At 52.4% G+C, this 15,000-nt stretch overlaps 1 protein-coding gene and 1 long non-coding RNA gene across 2 annotated transcripts in view; both read right to left on the reverse strand.

Annotated features, from left to right (window-relative positions):
- The window catches only part of PSMD7 (proteasome 26S subunit, non-ATPase 7), a 627,368-nt gene that overhangs the window by 592,113 nt on the left and 20,255 nt on the right, over positions 1 to 15,000 (reverse strand). The window lies entirely within an intron of this gene.
- LOC142255437 (uncharacterized) overlaps positions 1 to 15,000 on the reverse strand; it is a 25,687-nt gene that overhangs the window by 7,973 nt on the left and 2,714 nt on the right. Inside the window, exons 2-3 of the long non-coding RNA XR_012727420.1 lie at positions 1,980 to 2,032; positions 859 to 991 (exon numbers count right to left, since the gene is read on the reverse strand). This is a non-coding gene — a long non-coding RNA (uncharacterized LOC142255437). The remainder of the gene's footprint in view (positions 1 to 858; positions 992 to 1,979; positions 2,033 to 15,000) is intronic.

Raw genomic sequence — 15,000 nt, forward strand, 5'->3', positions numbered from 1 at the left:
TGACATGCCGCCGGCAAAGCTCTCAGCTGAGCGCCCTGACATGCCGGCGGCCGAGCGCTCAGCTGAGAGCCCTGACATGCCGGCGGCCGAGCGCTCAGCTGAGAGCCCTGACATGCCGGCGGCCGAGCGCTCAGCTGAGAGCCCTGACATGCCGGCGGCCGAGCGCTCAGCTGAGAGCCCTGACATGCCGGCGGCCGAGCGCTCAGCTGAGAGCCCTGACATGCCGGCGGCCCGAGCGCTCAGCTGAGAGCCCTGACATGCCGCGCGGCCGAGCGCTCAGCTGAGCGCCCTGACATGCCGGCGGCCAAGCGCTCAGCTGAGCGCCCTGACATGCCGGCGGCCAAGCGCTCAGCTGAGCGCCCTGACATGCCAGAGGCTTAGCGCTCAGCTGAGAGCTGACACATGCCGGCGGTCTGGCGCTCAGCTGAGCGCTCGGCTACCTAGAAATGTTGAAATGTTGCAGTAATGTTGTCCGTGGTCCATCAGGACCATGGACAACATACAAAATCACGCAGCCTCAGTGCCCTCATGTGCAGCCGCTGGTGGTTAAGTTTCCTTAACTTGCGGTACAACTTAGGGCGCAATCGCGGCAAGTCCCCATACGGTACATTGCATGGAGACTTGCTGCGATTGCTGTGGGATTTTTTCCAATATAAGACATACCCCGAAAGTAAGACATAGTGGCACTTTTGGGGGTAAAAAGAATGTAAGACACGGTCTTACTTTCGGGGAAACACGGTAGTATCTTGTCACAAGTGACCATAGCAGCGGTGGTCTTGTGATTGTACTGTGTTATAATGGAGCCTGGAAGCCCCCCCAAACTAAACAGCATAGATCTGAAAAGAGGGTGGCACTTACGCGGCTCCGGAGTGTATGTGAATGGCTGGACTTCATGAGATCGACCTGCGTTCGTCACCACAAACATAACAACAGAAACAGGGGAAGTGATCTGCTGGTCGTGGTACGGAGGAACCTTCACTATGAGATGATTCTACAACAAATGAAAAAAACAAAACATTTGATATATATACACCGTTTAGATCTTGTCCAATGAGCTCCATAAACGCATAGTATACAGTGAGCTCCTGTGCTCCCCCTGGTGGTGGTAATGGGCAATCAAAACTTTATAATTTAAAGGTCTTGTCTACTACAGTGTCACATATCAAATAAAGACAGCATATTTTCACCACCCGTATCAGCGCCTTTCAGGCTTTTCTTTTTTTTTCCCCGCCATTTTTGTTTATTTTACACCGGGCATTGACTCACTTAAGAATGGTTTGTCCAAGTAGTGGACCATCCGCTTAACTTTGAAGCTAAATATTACAAAAATCCTGTCTATAGTGCAGCTATAGCAGACCTAGTATTCTGAGTGATCACCAGCTGTTGCACTGGTTACCTACCCACTGACAATAGGTCCCCCGAATACTATGCCTTTAATAGGATATTCCCATCTCAGTAAGTAATTGTATATTGCTAGGCTATGAGGTCCGACATTGAGACCATCAAAGATCCTAGTAGCTAGCTCCTCCAGTGCAACTTCATTTTATGTGAATGGGGACGGCCGCAAAACCCAGTAGCCATGAGCTATACTAGTCTGGGGAAAAACTGGGAAGGGGATGCAGAAAGGACGTCATCTGACCATAAGCATACACCCATGGTATCCTGTGTCCCTCAACGTAGTGATAAAGAAAAGGGGATGTCAGGTCAACTCTCTAACCTGCTGTGACATACCAACACAACCGCACGGGCAAGCACCGAGTGAGCATTGTACATAAGCCCTAGCCCATCCAATACAGAACACAAGTGGGTGCGGACGGATTTGGGCATACCCACTGGGCGTGCAATGTTAAAAAGGGTGAAAGAGCCATGCTTGGACCACCGGTTACAGTAAACATAATTGGAAATTATCTTCTTCTTTCCACCACAATAATATACAGTGTTTGCTGTTTGGACAATGAGCCCGGACATTGGTATTGTACCTGGTGAAATAATTCCATGTCAATTTCAGCTTCAGCTTTCCACGAACTATCATCTGCAATAGAGAAAATAAAAAAAAATAAAAATTCACCAAATATAAAACATATATCACTTTTACTGCCAAAACATGACATGGCGCTATACTGTGACATCGTGCCAGGGCAGCTAGTCAAAAGAGGCGCCGGGGATGATGGTGGTAGGAGGCGGCTCACAAAATACTAACCCGTCTACTGGACCAGGGTACGGAGAATAGCTTTACTCATCTCTAAAGATAACCTCTACACATGTGGACACTATATAAAGGGGTCTCCAATACAGGGGTGGACATAACATTGGTGCAACCTGTGTGGCCGCCAGGAGCTTAACCCCTTCACGACCGGCCGATTTTTCGCTTTCCGTTTTTTTTTTTTTCACCATTCTTTTTCTGAGAGACGTAACTTTTTTTATTTTCCAGTCAATATGGTCATGTGAGGGCTCATTTTTTGCGGAACGAGCTGTACTTTTAAATGAAACCATAAGTTTTACCATATAGTGTACTGGAAAACGGCAAAAAAAGAAGGGAATTTTGTTACTTACCGTAAATTCCTTTTCTTCTAGCTCCTATTGGGAGACCCAGACGATTGGGTGTATAGCACTGCCTCCGGAGGCCACACAAAGCATTACACTAAAAAGTGTAAGGCCCCTCCCCTTCTATACACCCCCAGTGGGATCACTGGCTGCTCAGTTTTAGTGCTAAAGCAAGAAGGAGGAAAGCCAATAACTGGTTTAAACAAATTCACTCCGAAGTAACATCGGAGAACTGAAAACCGTTCAACATGAACAACATGTGTATCCGAACAAAACCAACAATCCCGAAGGACAACAGGGCGGGTGCTGGGTCTCCCAATAGGAGCTAGAAGAAAAGGAATTTACGGTAAGTAACAAAATTCCCTTCTTCTTCGGCGCTCCATTGGGAGACCCAGACGATTGGGACGTCCAAAAGCAGTCCCTGGGTGGGTAAAGAAATACCTCATGTTAGAGCTGCAAAGACAGCTTTCCCCTACGGGGAGGTAACTGCCGCCTGCAGGACTCTTCTACCTAGGCTGGCGTCCGCCGAAGCATAGGTATGCACCTGATAATGTTTGGTGAAAGTGTGCAGACTCGACCAGGTAGCTGCCTGGCACACCTGTTGAGCCGTAGCCTGGTGTCGTAATGCCCAGGACGCACCCACGGCTCTGGTAGAGTGGGCCTTCAGCCCTGATGGAACCGGAAGCCCAGCAGAACGGTAGGCTTCAAGAATTGGTTCTTTGATCCATCGAGCGAGGGTGGCTTTTGAAGCCTGCGACCCTTTGCGCTTACCAGCGACAAGGACAAAGAGTGCATCCGAGCGGCGCAGGGGCGCCGTGCGGGAAATGTAGATTCTGAGTGCTCTCACCAGATCTAGCAAATGCAAATCCTTTTCATACCGATGAAGTGGATGAGGATAAAAGGAAGGTAAGGAAATATCCTGATTAAGATGAAAAGAGGATACCACCTTAGGGAGAAACTCCTGAATGGGACGCAGCACTACCTTGTCCTGGTGGAAAACCAGGAAGGGAGCCGTGGACGACAGCGCTGCTAGCTCAGACACTCTCCGAAGAGACGTGACCGCTACCAGAAAGGCCACTTTCTGTGAGAGTCGAGAAAGTGAAACATCCTTCAGAGGCTCGAAAGGCGTTTTCTGAAGAGCCACTAGTACCCTGTTTAGATCCCATGGATCTAACGGCCGTCTGTACGGAGGGACGATATGACAAACCCCCTGCAGGAACGTGCGCACCTGAGAAAGTCGTGCTAGACGCTTCTGAAAAAACACGGATAGAGCCGAGACTTGCCCTTTAAGGGAGCCGAGCGACAAGCCCTTTTCCAATCCAGATTGCAGGAAGGAAAGAAAAGTAGGTAACGCGAATGGCCAGGGGGATACTCCTTGTGCAGAGCACCAGGATAAGAAAATCCTCCACGTTCTGTGGTAGATCTTAGCAGAAGTGGGCTTCCTAGCCTGTCTCATGGTGGCAACGACTCCTTGGGATAATCCTGAAGACGCTAGGATCCAGGACTCAAGGGCCACACAGTCAGGTTCAGGGCCGCAGAATTCCGATGGAAAAACGGCCCTTGGGACAGTAAGTCTGGTCGGTCTGGTAGTGCCCACGGTTGGCCGACCGTGAGATGCCACAGATCCGGGTACCACGACCTCCTCGGCCAGTCTGGGGCGACGAGTATGACGCGGCTGCAATCGGATCTGATCTTGCGTAGCACTCTGGGCAAGAGCGCCAGAGGTGGGAACACATAAGGGAGCCGGAACTGCGACCAATCTTGCACTAAGGCGTCTGCCGCCAGAGCTCTTTGATCGCGAGACCGTGCCATGAACGTCGGGACCTTGTTGTTGTGCCGTGACGCCATTAGGTCGACGTCCGGCACCCCCCAGCGGCGACAGATTTCCTGAAACACGTCCGGGTGAAGGGACCATTCCCCTGCGTCCATACCCTGGCGACTGAGGAAGTCTGCTTCCCAGTTTTCTACGCCCGGGATGTGAACCGCTGATATGGTGGATGCTCTGTCCTCCACCCACAATAGAATCCGCCGGACTTCCTGGAAGGCTTGCCGACTGCGTGTCCCTCCCTGGTGGTTGATGTATGGCACCGCTGTGGAGTTGTCCGACTGAATTCGGATCTGCTTTCCTTCCAGCCACTGCTGGAAGGCTAGTAGGGCTAGATACACTGCCCTGATTTCCAGAACATTGATCTGAAGGGTGGACTCCTGCTGAGTCCACGTCCCTTGAGCCCTGTGGTGGAGAAAAACTGCTCCCCACCCTGACAGACTCGCGTCTGTCGTGACCACTGCCCAGGATGGGGGCAGGAATGATCTTCCCTGTGATAATGAGTTGGGAAGAAGCCACCATTGCAGAGAGTCCTTGGCCGTCTGGGAAAGGGAGACTTTCCTGTCCAGGGAAGTAGACTTCCCGTCCCATTGGCGGAGAATGTCCCATTGAAGTGGGCGCAGATGAAACTGTGCAAACGGGACTGCCTCCATTGCTGCCACCATCTTCCCTAGGAAGTGCATGAGGCGCCTTAAGGAGTGCGACTGACCCTGAAGGAGAGACTGTACCCCTGTCTGTAGTGACCGCTGCTTGTCCAGCGGAAGCTTCACTATCGCTGAGAGAGTATGAAACTCCATGCCAAGATACGTTAGTGATTGAGTCGGTGACAGATTTGACTTTGAAAAGTTGATGATCCACCCGAAAGTCTGGAGAGTCTCCAGCGCAACATTCAGGCTGTGTTGGCATGCCTCTTGAGAGGGTGCTTTGACCAGTAGATCGTCCAAGTAAGGGATCACCGAGTGTCCCTGGGAGTGCAAGACTGCTACCACTGCCGCCATGACCTTGGTGAAAACCCGTGGGGCTGTCGCCAGACCAAATGGCAGAGCTACGAACTGGAGATGTTCGTCTCCTATCACAAAACGTAGAAAACGTTGGTGCTCCGTAGCAATCGGCACGTGGAGATAAGCATCTTTGATGTCTATTGATGCGAGGAAATCTCCTTGAGACATTGAGGCAATGACGGAGCGGAGGGATTCCATCCGGAACCGCCTGGCGTTCACATGCTTGTTGAGCAGCTTTAGGTCCAGAACAGGACGGAACGAGCCGTCCTTTTTTGGAACCACAAAGAGATTGGAGTAAAAACCTTGCCCTTGTTCCTGAGGAGGAACAGGGATCACCACTCCTTCTGCTCTTAGAGAGCCCACCGCCTGCAGAAGGGCATCTGCTCGGTCGGGATGTGGGGAAGTTCTGAAGAACCGAGGCGGAGGACGAGAATTGAACTCTATCCTGTACCCGTGAGACAAAGAAGGGAATTTTGTTACTTACCGTAAATTCCTTTTCTTCTAGCTCCAATTGGGAGACCCAGACGATTGGGTGTATAGCTACTGCCTCCGGAGGCCACACAAAGTATTACACTAAAAAGTGTAAGGCCCCTCCCCTTCTGCATATACACCCCCCGTGGGATCACGGGCTGCTTCAGTTTTAGTGCAAAAGCAAGAAGGAGGAAAGCCAATAACTGGTTAAACAATTCAATCCGAAGGAACATCGGTGAACTGAAACCCTTCAACATGAACAACATGTGTACCCGAACAACCAAAAATCCCGAAGGAACAGGGGCGGGTGCTGGGTCTCCCAATTGGAGCTAGAAGAAAAGGAATTTACGGTAAGTAACAAAATTCCCTTCTTCTTCGGCGCTCCATTGGGAGACCCAGACGATTGGGACGTCCAAAAGCAGTCCCTGGGTGGGTAAATTAATACCTCAAGTTTGGACTGTAAAAAACAGCCCTTCCCTACATGGAGGCAACCGCCGCCTGCAGGACTCTTCTACTTAGGCTGGCATCCGCCTAAGCGTAGGCATGCACCTGATAACGCTTGGTGAAGGTGTGCAGACTCGCCCAGGTAGCCGCCTGGCACACCTGCTGAGTCGTAGCCTGGTGTCGTAATGCCCAGGACGCACCCACGGCTCTGGTAGAATGGGCCTTCAGCCCTGATGGAACCGGAAGCCCAGCAGAACGGTAGGCTTCAAGGATTGGTTCCTTGATCCATCGAGCCAGGGTGGATTTGGAAGCCTGCGACCCTTTGCGCTGACCAGCGACAAGTACAAAGAGTGCACCCGAGCGGCGCAGGGGCGCCGTGCGGGAAAAGTAGATTCTGAGCGCTCTCATCAGATCCAACATATGCAAATCCAATTCACATCGATGAACTGGATGAGGACAAAAGGAAGGTAAGGAGATATCCTGACTGAGATGAAAGGGGGATACCACCTTAGGGAGAAACCCCGGAATCAGGCGCAGCACTACCTTGTCTTGGTGAAACACCAGGAAGGGAGCTTTGGATGACCGCGCTGCTAGCTCGGACACTCTCTGAAGAGACGTGACCGCTACCAAAAAGGCCACTTTCTGTGAAAGCCGAGAAAGTGAAACATCCCTCAGAGGCTCAAAGGGCGGCTCCTGGAGAGCAATTAGTACCCTGTTCAGATCCCATGGGTCTAACCGCCTCTTGTACGGAGGGGACGATGTGACAAACCCCCTGCAGGAACGTGCGTACCTGAGGAAGTCGTACTATGCGCTTCTGAAAGAATACAGACAGCGCTGGGACTCGTCCGTTAAGGGAGCCGAGCGACAAACCTTTTCCCAAACCAGATTGCAGGAAGGAAGGAAAAGTAGGCAATGCAAATGTCCAGGGAGACACTCCCTGAGCAGAGCACTAAGATAAGAATATCTTCCACGTCTTGTGGTAGATCTTGGCAGACGTCGGCTTCCTAGCCCGTCTCATGGTGGCAATGACGTCTTGAGATAATCCTGAAGACGCTAGGATCCAGGACTCAATGGCCACACAGTTAAGTTCAGAGCCGTAGAATTCAGATGGAAAAAAAAACGGCCCTTGGGACAGAAAGTCTGGCCGGTCTGGTAGTGCCCACGGTTGGCCGACCGTGAGATGCCACAGATGCGGGTACCACGACCTCCTCGGCCAGTCTGGGGCGACGAGGATGGCGCGGCGGCAATCGGAGCTGATCTTGCGTAGCTCTCTGGCAACAGTGCCAGAGGGGGAAACACATAGGGTAGCTGGACCTGCGACCAATCCTGAACTAAGGCGTCTGCCGCCAGAGCTCTTTGATCGTGAGACCGCGCCATGAAAATCGGGCCCTTGTGGTTGTGCCGAGACGCCATTAGGTCGACGTCCGGCCTCCCCCAGCGGCTACAGATCTCTTGACACCCGTCCGGGTGCCGAAACCATTCCCCTGCGTCCATGCCCTGGCGACTGAGGAAGTCTGCTTCCCAGTTTTCTACGCCCGGGATGTGAACTGCGGATATGGTGTATGCTCTGTCTTACACCCACATCAGAATCCGCCGGACTTCCTGGGAGGCTTGCCGACTGCGTGTCCCGCCTTGGTGGTTGATGTATGCCACCGCTGCGAAGTTGACCGACTGAATTCGGATCTGTTTGCCTTCCAGCCTCTGCTGGAAGGCTTGCAGGGCAAGATACCCTGCCCAGGTTTCCAGAACATTGATCTGAAGGGTGGACTCCTCTGAAGAGAGTCCTTGCCCGCCTGAGAAAGGGGTACGTTCCTGTCTAGGGACGTCGACTTCCCATCCCATTGGCGAAGAATGTCCTATAGAAGTGGACGCAGATGAAAACTGCGCGAAAAGGACTGCCTCTGCACGAGGTGTCTTAAGGGGTGTGACTGGCTTTGAGGGAGAGACTGCACCCCCGTCTGTAGTGAACGCCGTATGTCCAGCGGGAGCTGTACTATCGCTGAGAGAGTGTGAAGCTCCATGCCAAGATATGTCAGCGATTGGGTCGGTCAGATTTAACTTTAAAAAGTTTATGATCCACCCGAAACTCTGGAGAGTCTCCAGCGCCACGTTCAGGCTGTGTTGGCATGCCTCTTGAGAGGGTGCCTTGACGAGTAGATCGTCCAAGTAAGGGATCACAGAGTGACCCTGAGAATGCAGGACTGCTCCCACTGCTGCCATAACTTGGTGAAAAGCCGTGGGGCTGTCACCAGACCGAAGGGCAGGGCTACGAACTGAAGATGCTCGTCTTCAATAACGAATCGTAGCCAACACCGGTGCTCTGGAGCAATCGGCACGTGGAGATAAGCATCCTGATGTCTATTGACGGTAGGAAACCTCCTTGAGACATTGAGACAATGACGGAGCGGGGGGATTTCCTCCGGAACCGTCTGGTTTTCACGTGCTTGTTGAGCAGTTTTAGGCCCAAAACGGCTCTGCGTAAAACCACGGAGTTGGCGGACGCCACTGACGTACGGCTCGTAGAGTGCAGGACAGCATTAATAGCGTAAGTCGCAATGCAGACATTGCGAGGTTAAGGACGCCATCTGCGGCACAGATGTACATGTGACAGAGTCCACGTGCGCAAGACCAGCTGAAATAGCTTGGAATGCCCGTACGGCTGCGAATGCCGGAGCCAACCGACACGCCGATAGGTTCATAGACAGAATTCAACCAGAGGACCATCTGTCTGTCAATGGCATCTTTAAGTGAAGTCCCATCTTCCACTGCAACTATAGATCTAGCCGCAAGCCTGGAGATTGGGGGATCCACCTTTGGACACTGGGTCCAGCGCTTGACCACGTCAGGGGGAAAGGGATAACGCGTATCCTAAAGACGTGTGGAGAAACGCTTGTCTGGATAAGCGTGGTGTTTCCGGATTGCTTCTCTGAAGTCAGAGTGGCCGGAAAAGTACTCAATATACGCTTGAGATATTGAAAAAAGGAATTTCTCCTGCTGCGAAGCTGACTCCTCCACCGGAGGAGCTGAGGGAGAAATATCCAACATTCCATTGATGGACGCTAGAAGAACATTCACTATGGCGTCACCATCCGGTGTATCCGGATTGAGAGCGGTCTCAGGATCAGAGTCCTGATCAGCTACGTCTGCCTCATCATACAGAGAGTCTTGCTGGGACCCTAACCAGTGATGAAGCAGAGTGCCGCTCCCAGCGAGCTCGCTTAGGCTGTCTGGGACTGTTGTCAGAGCCTGCGCCCTGGGATGCATGGGACCCCCCCCGGAGCACTGATTTGTTCCAAATGAGGGTGGCCCGGGAGCATTGTATCAATATTGCCCATGGTCCGTCTGGACTGCAAAGTCTCTAAGATGTTAGTCACAGTCACAGACATCTATCAGCCAAAACTGCCACTCCGTCCCTGTCCCTGGACAGGGTTCACAGGTGGTTCCTTTGGCCACCTCTAGCAGATACCCCGGCTGACCAAGTGCTACAGGGGAGCATTGCACACAATGGGGACAGTGGAACCTGCAGTACAAGCAGCATAGAAAGCCTGTGCCTTGGCACCCTTGCTTTTTTGCTGCTGTTGTCCAGCCATCTAGGAGTATATAGCCAAGAATAGCGACCGTACAGTGCAGTGTATAGCATACCAGCATGAAGTACAAATGAACACTTCAGCACATGTAATACAAGCAGCCTAGAAAGCCTGTGCCCTAGCACCCTTGCTTTTTGCTGCTGTAGTCTAGCCATCTAGGCATAAAGTACAAATGGCATTAGTGGGGTCAGCACTTCAGGTGCCGCTTACCGCCCGCACAAAAGCGGGTGTGTGGTCGCCCGAATCCTGTGACTGGTTGCCCAGAGCTTGTCTCCCTTCTCCAGCCCAGACTGCGTGCAGGAATGGCCGCCGGCGTCTTGTGAAGAGGGGCGGGCCGTGGGCGTGCCCCAGACAAGAGCGGGAAACCGGCGTCCCACTGTGTCCAGTGAAGGGGGCTGGAGAATGCAAAGCAGACTCCAGCTCTCGACGCTGACTTTCTGTACAGCGTCCCGCCCCTCCCCTGACACGGCCAGCGCGGAAGTCCCCGGCGCACCACAAGTCCCAGCCGCGCCACAGTGTAAAACACCCCGCAGCGGCCGGCGCGGCAGTTTCTAACACATAAATTCACTCAGCTAAGCTGCAGTGAATAATAGCACAAGCGCTCCGCGCTGTTGTCCCCGGGGCACTAGCACTCCCAGCAATGCTGGTGTGTGTGTGTGCGCGATGTGTACGGGGACACAGAGTACCTTAATGTAGCAGGGCCCTGTCCCTGACGATACCCAGCTCCATATCCAGCAGGTTCTCCGGGTCTGTGGATGGAGCCCGGTCTCAGTGCCTGGAGACCGGTAAGATCCCACTTCACCAGAGCCCTTCAGGGGGATGGAGAAGGAAAACAGCATGTGGGCTCCAGCCTCCGTACCCGCAATGGGTACCTCAACCTTAACAAACACCCGACAAAAGTGGGGTGAGAAGGGAGCATGCTGGGGGCCCCATATGGGCCCACTTTTCTTCCAACCGACATAGTCAGCAGCTGCTGCTGACTAAAAACAGTGGAGCTATGCGTGGATGTCTGACCTCCTTCGCACAAAGCAGAAAACTGAAGCAGCCCGTGATCCCACGGGGGGTGTATATGCAGAAGGGGAGGGGCCTTACACTTTTTAGTGTAATACTTTGTGTGGCCTCCGGAGGCAGTAGCTATACACCCAATCGTCTGGGTCTCCCAATGGAGCGCCGAAGAAATGTCTGTTACCCACCGGTCTTTGACCTGTGGCAGCCAAATGTCGCCAAAGCGGGAGAGCCTGCCACCGACCGAGGATGCGGAGGGAGGAGGCCGAAAGTCATGAGGCAGCCGCCTTGGAAGCGGTTCCTCCGGTTGCTTTCTTGGGGCGTGAGTGAGCCCGCCAGGAATCTGAGCCTCTTTGCTCCTTCTGAGTCCCTTTGGACGAGGAGAATTGGGCCTTGCCTGAGCCTCGAAAGGACCGAAACCTCGACTGCCACCTCTTTTGTTGAGGTTTGCTTGATCTGGGCTGGGGTAAGGAGGAGTCTATACCCTTGGACTGTTTAATGATTTCAGCCAATTGCTCACCAAACAGTCTGTCTACAGATAGTGGCAAGCTGGTTAAACATTTTTTGGAAGCAGAATCCGCTTTCCATTCTTTTAACCACAAGGCTCTGCGCAAAACCACCGAGTTGGCCGACGCCATTGAGGTACGGCTCGTAGAGTCCAGGACAGCGTTGATAGCATAGGTCGCAAACGCAGACATTTGCAAAATTAAGGACTCCACTTGCGGCACTGCTGGACGTATGATAGAGTCCACCTGTGCCAGACCAGCTGAAATAGCTTGGAGTGCCCACACGGCCGCGAATGCTGGAGCAAATGACCCGCCGATAGCTTCATAGACAGATTTCAACCAAAGGTCCATCTGTCTGTCATTGGCATCCTTAAGTGAAGCCCCATCCTCCACTGCAACTATGGATCTAGCCGCAAGCCTGGAGATTGGGGGATCCACCTTTGGACACTGGGTCCAGCGTTTGACCACGTCAGGGGGAAAAGGATAACGTGTATCCTTAAGACGTTTGGAGAAACACTTGTCTGGATAAGCATGGTGTTTCTGGACTGATTCTCTGAAGTCAGCGTGGTCCAGAAAAGTACTCAGTTTACGCTTGGGATACCTGAAATGGAACTTCTCCTGCTGTGCAGCTGCCTCTTCTGCTGAAGGGGCTGGGGCAGAAATATCCAACAGTCTATTGATGGCCGCTATAAGGTCATTTACCATGGCGTCACCATCAGGAGTATCCAGATTGAGAGCGGTCTCAGGATTAGACTCCTGATCACCCTCCTCTGTCTCATCCCGCAGAGACTCTTCTCGCTGAGACCCTGATCCACGTGATGACGTGGAGGGTCTCTCCCAGCGAGCTCGCTTAGGCTGCCTGGGACTGTCATCTGAGTCAGAGCCTTCAGCCTGAGATGCCTGGGACCCCCCTGAAGCACGGATTAACTCCAACTGAGGTGGACCTGGGAACATTGACGCAGCAGTGTCCATGGACTGAGTAACTGGCCTGGCCTGCAAGGTCTCTAGGATTTTTGTCATAGTGACAGACATCCTGTCAGCAAAAACTGCAAACTCTGTCCCCGTCACCGGGACAGGATTCACCGGTGACTCTGCCTGGGCCACTACCACCATAGACTCCGGCTGACGAAGTGGCACAGGGACCGAACATTGCACACAATGGGGGTCTTTGGAACCTGCCGGTAGATCAGCCCCACAAGCGGCACAAGCAGCATATACAGCCTGTGTCTTGGCACCCTTGCGTTTTGCGGATGACATGTTGTCGTCTCCTCAGAGCAATATAGGGTATACAGCCAAGAAGCGACCTTACAGTGCAATATATCTATATATATGGTATAGTGAAAAAAAAATACACCAATATAACACTGTGGCACTAGTGGGGCCAGCACTAATGTGCTGCTTACCGCCCGCTTAACGCGGGTGTGTGGTCGCCAGAAATCCCTTGTCTGGGTCTCCCAGAGCCTGTGTCCGTTCTCCAGCCAGACTGCATGTAGGAATGGCTGCCGGCGTCCTGTGGAGAGGGGCGGGCCCTGGGCATGCTGCAGACAAAGAGCGGGAACTGGCGTCCCACTGTGCTCAGTGAGGGGGCTGGAGTATGTAAAAAAAGACTCCAGCCCTCTGCGCTGACTATCGTACAGCGTCTCTCCCTTGCCCTGATTGACAGGGAGGGGGCGGGAACGAAGCGGAGCTAGGCCGCAAAAGCCGGGGACTAGATTTATAAGCGCCGCCGTCGTAAAAGCACGGTCGGCGCTAAGTCCCCGGCGCACTACAAGTCTCAGCCGCGCCGCCGCTCCAGGGGCGGCCGGCGCGGCAGTCCCCAACACATAAAGTCCCTCAGAGAAACTGCAGAGACTGAAACCCCAGCGCGCAGCGCTACTGTCCCCGGCGCACTAGCACACCCAGCAAGTCTGGAGTGTGCGCGGCCTGTCCATACGGGGACACAGAGTACCTGAATGTTGCAGGGCCTTGTCCCTGAACGGTACCCAGCTCCGTATCCAGCAGGTTCTACGGGTCTGTGGATGGAGCCCGGCCTCAGGGCTTGGAGGCCGGTAAGATCCCACTTCCTCAGAGCCCCTCAGGGGGATGTGGAAGGAAAGCAGCATGTGGGCTCCAGCCTCCGTACCCACAATGGGTACCTCAACCTTAACAAACACCACCAATATACTGGGGTGAGAAGGGAGCATGCTGGGGGCCCTAGTATGGGCCCTCTTTTCTTCCATCCGACATAGTCAGCAGCTACTGCTGACTAAACAGTGGAGCTATGCGTGGATGTCTGACCTCCTTCGCACAAAGCTTGAAAACTGAGCAGCCAGTGATCCCACTGGGGGTGTATAGCCAGAAGGGGAGGGGCCTTACACTTTTTAGTGTAATGCTTTGTGTGGCCTCCGGAGGCAGTGCTATACACCCAATCGTCTGGGTCTCCCAATGGAGCGCCGAAGAAATTCCAAATGCAGAAAAATTGCAAAAAAGGGCGATAGCACTATGGTTTTTGAGATATTTTATTCACTGTGTTCACTATATGGTAAAATTGATGTGTGGGTGTGATGCCTCAGGTCAGTGCGAGTTCGTAGACACCAAACATGTATAGGTTTTACTTTTATATAAGGGGTTAAAAAAAAAATCGGAAGTTTGACCGAAAAAAGTGGCGCACGTTTTACGCCATATTCCGTGACCCGTAGTGTTCTCATTTTTCAGGATCTATGGCTTAGTGATGGCTTATTTTTTGCGTCTCGAGCTGACGGTTTTAACGGTACCATTTTTGCGCAGATGCTACGTTTTGATCGCCTCTTATAGCATTTTGCGCAAAAGTTGTGGCGACAAAAAATGTCGTTTTGGCGTTTGGAATTTTTTTGCCGCCACGCCGTATACTGATCAGATTAATTGATTTTATATTTTGATAGATCGGGCGTTTCTGAACGCGGCGATACCAAATGTGTGTATATTTTTTATTTTTTTAACCCTTTAATTTTCAATGGGGCGAATGGGGGGTGATTTGAACTTTTAGGTTTTTTTGGGTTTTTTTTAAATTTTTTAAAACTTTTTTTTAACTTTTTTTTTATTTTACTAGTCCCCCTAGGGGGCTATTGCAATCAGCAATCAGATCGCTCTGCAGTATCTGCTGATCACAGCTACATAGCTGTAAACAGCAGATACGCTCTCTTTCTCTTTTGCTGTGCCGCTGGCACAGCGAAAGTGAAAGCAATTCATGTGTAGCACAGGAGTCATCACATGACTCTGTGCTACCATGACAACTATCGGAAGTCACGTGATCGCGTCACGTGACTTCCGGTATCGGGCGGTAAGTAAAAGTTTACCGCGATCGCGCTTATAATGGCGCTGTCACATATTGACAGCGCCATTTAAGGGGTTAAACGGCACGAGCAGAACGATTCTGCTCGTGCCTAGCAGGCACACATCTCAGCTGTGAAAATCAGCTGTGATGTGCGCCGATCGCGGCATGCTGCCGCCGGCAGACCGTGGGCAGTAACATTATGACCGCTAGGACGTAATTTTACGGCCCGCGGTCATTAAGGGGTTAAAGAGGTAAGCGGGCCCATTTTTTACATCCAAAGCAGATGCAATTTTGCATTTTTAGGAGCTGTTTTTGCACAGGTGAC

This window comes from Anomaloglossus baeobatrachus, chromosome 10 (genome assembly GCF_048569485.1).
Source record: "Anomaloglossus baeobatrachus isolate aAnoBae1 chromosome 10, aAnoBae1.hap1, whole genome shotgun sequence".
Taxonomy (NCBI): Eukaryota; Metazoa; Chordata; class Amphibia; order Anura; family Aromobatidae; genus Anomaloglossus; species Anomaloglossus baeobatrachus.